This window comes from Rana temporaria, chromosome 1 (assembly GCF_905171775.1).
Source record: "Rana temporaria chromosome 1, aRanTem1.1, whole genome shotgun sequence".
Lineage (NCBI taxonomy): Eukaryota > Metazoa > Chordata > Amphibia > Anura > Ranidae > Rana > Rana temporaria.
The window spans coordinates 260896616-260904172 of NC_053489.1; the positions used below are offsets into that span (position 1 = coordinate 260896616).

General features: G+C 47.2%; 1 long non-coding RNA gene across 1 annotated transcript in view; it reads right to left on the reverse strand.

Moving 5' to 3' along the window:
* The window catches only part of LOC120941543, a 170101-nt gene extending 162815 nt beyond the window's left edge, over positions 1 to 7286 (reverse strand). The window contains exon 1 of the long non-coding RNA XR_005749560.1: positions 7235 to 7286. This is a non-coding gene — a long non-coding RNA (uncharacterized LOC120941543). The remainder of the gene's footprint in view (positions 1 to 7234) is intronic.
* Positions 7287 to 7557: the final 271 nt, after the last annotated feature.

Below are 7557 nucleotides of genomic sequence, written 5' to 3' on the forward strand. Positions count from 1 at the left end.
TACACTTAAACATAAGTCGGCGTAGATTCTGAGTTAGGTCGGCTTATCTACTGATAAGCCGGCCTAACTCTTACTGAATCTATCTAATAGTATATATATATAATAATATGCAAAGTGGTTAGAGGGAAGCTTCAGAATGGCAAATATGTTTTTTATTACAAATTATGTGAGCAGACTGCAGTTCCTCTTTTACAAGGGCCCAACCTTTGCAATAGAAGTTTAGTAAATTTATTAGTATACAATTATTGCAACAAAAGCAACGTTGAATCACTTGTACGTCTTGCTACTGTGTTTTTCAACTTCACTGAATAACACAGAATGGCACGATTTTGCTGTAGGAAATCTATCCATTTCAGCCCATCCATACAAATATCTGATCCACCCACAACAGCGTGATTCTGCCATGGAGAAGCACGCCTGTCCCCCTGTTTGTCTTTTGAAGCTGCTATTTTGGATGATAAATGTTAGTCCTGCAGATGGTGTTGGGTGGGCACACAATTACAGAGTGAATCTCATATTTGGAAACATACTTTCTATTTGTGCTTTCTGATTATTTTTGGACTCTCTAGCAGTGTTTGTCAAATACTCATGGCATTCGGTGTAGGCATAAACTCAGAAACTTTTAAAAATAACTTTGGAAAGCATTCTTAAATGTGTTCCTTATTCAGTAGTACAGTATACACCACTTAACCCAATAGATAATAACTGGGTTTTATTTCAATTAGAAAGAAACAAAGAATAATGATCCTAATAATAATAATGTATTGTATCTGACCAATTCTTAGATGGGGTGCCTGCATAAATTTTTAGGCTTTGTTTTTTGTTCATGTAACAGACCAAGCTGTCCAGAAAAAGTGGCAGCCGAGGAGCTCGGCGGGCCGCCTTCTCCCATAGAACAACGAGAAAATAGAGAACATGTTCTCTATTTTCTCAACGAGTTCCTCGGCGGCTCCATCGGGCCAAAAGTGTACAGACGACAGAGTTTCTCGGCAGAATCCGGGTTTGACCGAGTTTCTCGCCGAATTCTGCCGAGAAACTCTGTCGTGTGTACGAGGCCTGAGTGTTGACCAAAGCAGTATTAAACCCCAAGCCAAAAATGTAATATATTGCAGAATACCAATAATTAGATGTGGTGGCTGCATTTGTTTTCTTCCCTCTGCTTTCACCTGGCCATCCTACCAGTAATACACCTTCTGTATTAGAGCGCCCCCACTCTGGATGAAGGCGAACAGGGGTACCTTTGGACAGCAGCACTATTCATCTGGGGGGGGGGGGTAGTGTTAGATGCATGGGCATCCGCTGAAATATTTTCAGAGGGGGGCGCTTCGGCAGCGGCGATACACAGTCGCATTTTACCCTTTCTTCGACCGCTAGCGGGGGTTAAAAGCGCCCCCCCCATACGTTAAAATGGAAAAACACCACACTGTGCCCCCTGCATCTTTCAATATCTCTTTGTCACTACTGTGTACTCTCCACAACTGCACCTCTGGACCCCTTTACATTACACAGCACCTCACAGCTCTGGACCCCTTTACATTACACAGCACCCCACAGCTCTGGACCCCTTTACATTACACAGCACCCCACAGCTCTGGACCCCTTTACATTACACAGCACCCTGCATCACTGGCCCCCTTTACATTACACAGTACCCTGCATCAATGGCCCCCTTTTCATTACACAGCACCCTGCATCACTGGCCCCCTTTATATTACACAGCACCCTGTATCACTGGTCCCCTTTACATTACACAGCACCCCTTTCCCTTGACTGAAACACTACACTATATTGACAGTATATTTATTTCAGGTCTAAAAGAGGAACGTTTTGGAATGAGGGACAAATGGATTTGATCCCAGAAGAGGGACAGGCACGCTAAATAAGGGACAACTAGAGGGGAGGGTAGCGCTGCAGTCACCGCTTAAATCGGCCCCAGGGCCAGTTCGGCTCTGCTCCTGGCTCTCCCTGGCGATTCCAGGGGGGGCAAACGACCCCCCTTGCCCTATGGAGCGGACGTCCATGGTTAGATGTACTAGTATATTTAGAAAAACTAAGAAATTGAAGCTGAACTCCAGTTAACACTTTATATACAATTACAGAAAACATTTTTGATCCATTTGGGATAAAAGGTTTAACCGCTTGCCGACCGCCGCACGAACATTTACATTGGCAGAATGGCACGGCTGCCCAAAGGGGCGTACCTGTGACGTACAGTGTTTGCAGTGTGTTTTTCACAGGATATGTGACTTAAAAAAAACGCATAAAAAAATGCAACATGGGTGCGTTTTTAATGTTTTTGCTGGGTTCTCAATGCATTTCAATAGGGAGGTACGTTTTCGGTGAATTTTTCAAATATGCACAAAAAATGAGGCAAGCAGGATGTTTTACACCGCAACAGATGCACAACGGACCAGTGTGAAGACATACATAAAAATTATGCATTTGCTCTTTGCCATTTTAGCCGGCGCCACGAATGTCGAGCTGTGCAGCTTTAGCAGTTACCAGGAAGTGAGCAGAGTGGGCAGTGTAAAAACCCACACTCGCTCCTGCCTCCCCCCATCCTGGCAGCAAAGGATCTGAGACAATCAGTGGCTAGAGGACTTGCTGTGCAGCGGCTGCCATGGATTCTGGGAAATGTAGTTCTTAAAGTGGAACTTTGCAAGTGAAGGGAGGCTGATGGAGCGGTGGATTTCATTACCCAGTATTCCCTACACCACAGGTGTCAAACACAAGGCCCGCGGGCTGAATCCGGCCCTCCAGGCAATTTCATGTGACCCTTGCACCTCTCCTGCAGCTGCAGAAGAGCTCCAGCCCTCCTCTGGTCCTCCTCCAGACCCCTACTTTCTGCTTTCAAGCAATGCATTCAGCTTCTTCCCAGCAGCAGCATAAGGAAAGGGGGGGGTGCACTGTGATGTAAGGGAGAGTGGGGGACTCAACTCCAGACGGTGGGCTGGTTCTTGTTCTAATGAAAGGGGAGGGGATGTTCTGGACATCTAATCTTACAGATACAACCGGCCCTTTTGAGGGCAATCATAATGCTGATGCGGCCCACGGTGAAATTGAGTTTGACACCCCTGCCCTACACATTAGAGGAGGAGAGACCGAAAATTTCCCAGGCAATTCTGGAGAGATCTGAGTCTTTTGCAGGGGGAAGCTGATCTGTAAGGGCCGTGCCAGAGTTTCATGCAATGTGGGGACCAAAGAGTGCATGCCCATCACTGGGGTGTCTGTGCCCACTTCAGTGACCAAAGAACTGGGACACTGAAACTTCTCCTGCTGCACTGAGCAGGGGCGGCCTTAGGTGTTCAGGCGCCCTGTGCGAGCTAGTCCTGTGGCGCCCCCCCATCTTCACCCCTCGCCCCCTGGTCACCTAAACATACACAAAGAGGTCCCTTACATCCTCCTCCCCTTCTGTGTGTAGGCTGGCTATATAAAGTAAATACTTTTTATTTGTATCTGAAAAAGTAGATGCATGCAGGGCCAGGGGCTCTGTGTGACTTACCTTTCGGTGGACAGTGCGGCTTTGCATTTAAAAATGGCGCCGCCCGGCGCTTAGATGCCACTGCGCATGCGCTGTCTGCCCGAGAATAGCGGAGCGTTTTCAGGCTTTCCCGAGCAGCGGCGGCGCATGTACAGTGTGCCTCTCGGGGCCGACAGCAGCCATTTTTTTTTAGGTGCCGCAGCCAATGCGTTGCTCTTCATCCAGTCCCAGGGCAGGGGTACCTGGCAGCGGCTGCTGCTGTGACTCGTAGGAGTCGGACTCCTGTGATGATCATGTAAGTAACTCACTGCGACTCACATTCTGCGACTGTGATGGCCGCACGGTGCCCCTGTTGCCCATGGCGCCCTGTGCGGCCGCACAGCTCGCACACCCCAAAGGCCGGCCCTGGCACTGAGACCCAATGCTGGAGGGTCCCGTTGCTGTGTATGCCTGCAGTCAGTGAAGGACCTTATCGTGAGGACCTGATCTGGGGGACTGTATCATGAGAACCGAGACTCCTGGCACAACGGACCAGCAAGCATATGTGACTAGATCTGCCATTCATTTTGGCCAATGCCAAGATACCAGGTTGGAACTGCCATACAGTACACATTACCAGTGTTTCCTTGTGAACTCACAGTCTTTTACACCATGGTGAATGTGAGGAACACTTTGTACCACACCATTAACTAGAAGCACATGTGCATGTAAACATATAATTCATACTGAATATGTTTAATTAAATATGAAATTACAAAGTAGTGTTTTTTCCATAAAAGGTTGGATTCTTGTAAAGTGCTTTGCATTCCAGGAACTGTGTAATTTGAATAATTCCTGAAAAATGTGACTGGTGTAGACAGAGCCAACTAAAGGCTGGTTATTGATTTGTAGGTATGTCACCAAGGACAACAGGAAATGAGGCTACTACCTAACCTTGATCCTATTGAAGTGCCATTGAACCCTGTTCAATGCAGCTAATCGGTGAACAGTATTTGGTACATGTTCCATGTTCTTCATTAAATAGATAGGATGGGACTCATGCATACAACAATGAGCACTTGTGGCAGGGATTTCCCAAGAATCAAAATTATTTAGGAATTTAAAGGCTATCCACAACTTGATGGCTGTTAAAGTTGTAGGTAATCTTTTTCTTGCTTCTTCTGTTGTATTTTTCTATAGGATGTGGACACCCTCAGTTAGTGAGGGAATCAACATTAAGCAGATTCAGACATACTTGGGGCAAACATGATATGACAATAAAATTATACATTGCTCAAAAAACGTCAATTGCGGCCATCCGTATTCCCGATCGACTTACGCAAACGACGTAAAAATTTGAGTCTCGGCGCGGGAACGACGGCCATACTTAACATTAGCTACCCCTCATATAGCAGGGGTAGCTATCCAACGCAAACGACGTTAAAAAAAAGCGACGGGCGGGCGTACGGACTTGAATCGGCGGTTCTCCTCATTTGCATATCCGACGCGTAAAAAAAAGCGACGACACCTAGCGGCCGGCGGTAGATTGCAGCCTAAGATTCGACTGGTGTAAGTCACTTACACCAATCGGATCTAAGGGAGATCTAAGGGAGATCTATGCGGAATCTGATTCTATGAATCAGCCTCATAGATCCGACCAGCTGGACTCAGAGGTACAACGGCGGATCAGGAGATCCGCTGTCGTATCTCTTTGATGAATCTGCCCCAGAGAGTTGTTATTGCCCCCTAAAGGAATATCCACTTGGCCTGATGCCCCCAGTGCTCACATCTGTTTTACTTTCAATGAGTGAACAGGGTATCGGCATCTTAACTGAGAATGTATGAAAGCTAGGACATACCTAAAGTGGTTTAAAGGTGTTTGTGTTTTTAAATAAAAACACCAAACATGTTACACTAACCTGATCTGTGCAAGTGTGTTGCACATAGCAGCCCCGGTCCTCCTCTTCTAGGGTGCCCCGTTGGGACTTCTGGCTCTTCCCCTTCAAGCCATTTTCCATGGGGGCACCAGTGCAGGCGGCTGGAGCCGCTGGGTTTGTGCACTTTGCTGGATCAGATCTGGCATAGGTAAGAAAAAGGGGGTCTGGGGGGCAGCTGGAGCAAAGATGTTTTTTTTTTCACCCTAATGCATAGAATGCATATAGGTGAAATACCTTGAGACTTTCCAATCACTTTAACCCTATGTCTGTTGATGTACGTAGGTTGTATGTGGTAAGAGATGTACAGGAGCTGTCCTTGTTTCCTTTCAAAAAGGTGGATTAACTGGCTTCCATACTGATCCAGTGACTCCAATACTTTTAAGTCACTGGGCCAGATTCAGGTAGATCCGCGCAATATTTGCGTGGGCAAAGGGCAACGATTTTTGCTCTGCGCCCACGCAAATATTTTGATATGCCCGCGATTCACGGTGCAGTAGCTCCGTAAATTGCGCGGGCGCTATGCTAAATAGCCCGGCGTAAGGGCGCCTAATGTAAATGATCCCGCCGGGGGCGGGAATCATTTAAATTAGGCGCGCTCCCGCGCCGAGCGAACAGCGCATGCTCCGTCGGGAAACTTTCCCGGCGTGCATTGCGGCAAATGACGTCGCAAGGACGTCATTTGCTTCTAAGTGAACGTGAATGGCGTCCAGCGCCATTCACGAATCACTTACGTAAACGACGTGAAATTAAAATTTCACGAGCGGGAAGGGCGGCTATACTTTAGCATTGGCTGCCCCTGCTATAGCAGGAGCAACCTTGCGCTAAAGTCGCCGTACGGAAACTCCGTACCTTGCGTGCGCAGGGCCCGCGCAACTTTTGTGAATCGGTGGTAGTATGCAATTTGCATACTATACGCCGATCACAATGGCCGCGCCCCCTAGCGGACAACGCAAGAATGCAGCCTGAGATATGAAGGCATAAGGAGGCTTATGCCTGTCATATCCTAGGCTGCAGTCCGCGTAGCGATGTTCCTGAATCAGGGGCATTCGCTACGCGGGAGCAAAACAGCTATTGCGCCGCGCAACCTATGGTTGCGCGGGCGCAATAGCTTCTTGAATCTGGGCCACTGACTTTCTGTTAAAAAACAAAAAAAAACAAAAAAATGTAGCGCTAATAATACGTGCAAACAAGTGATGGTTGAATAAGACCCTCATGCGTGAAGGACATAAGTGGTAAATTCACAGACAATCCATGTGATAAAATAGGACAAAGTCAAAATTCATTAATAAAAGTACAGTGTTCGTGATCCAACAAAAAAGCAACTCAGTGCTGGAGAAAAAATGTGATGAGTGTTGAGCAGGTAATCCACCACCAAGATAAATCAGAGGCTTACCAGATGTTGTAGACCTAAATAGGTGTATACCTAATAGGTCAAAAGAGCTTAATGGTATCGATGTCCTGGCCTCAGAAGTTTTGAACGATATAGGAGGATGTATCCAATATTGTTGCAGTATAAGTGAAACCACAGGAACACGGACCAGAGAGAGCAATATTCAGCACAATTGAGCAGACAAGCTCACCAATAATGAATCCGGGGGTTCAGAGCATGGTAATCAAGAAAAAAAGGAAGATGGACATAGTGTGATACTGTATAAAACCTTTTACTGATGATAAAAAAGTAAAATATCACACTCACATATCACATGAAGATACAGGCATGTATAGTAGTGAACAGTGGGGTCAGCGGGTCCCGACGCGTTTCGATCCAACGATCGTCATCTGGGGTACTGACCCACTGTTCCAAAAGCCCAAATATATAAAGAAATAAGCCCCCTACCTTGATTGTGGCTCCAGCTGGAAGCAGGATAAAATCAAAGGCCCGATTAGTAACAAAAATGGCGGCGGCAGCGTGCGTTCCAAGCCTCACCTCAGGCTAAGGAAATCACTGCGTCAGCACGAGCCAATGAGACATCTGGGCCATCTGTGTGTCATCCGAGCGGACGTCAGGTCGACGTGCGCTCCAAGTCTCGCACCAGGGGAGAGCCGGAACGCACTGGACGACGGACGTTGATAGGCCAAGTGATAGAAAATGACGTCGGCGTGCGCTCCAAGCCTCCCAGCGATGAGAGAGCTGGAGCGCAACGCCCGTCGTCAGGCCAA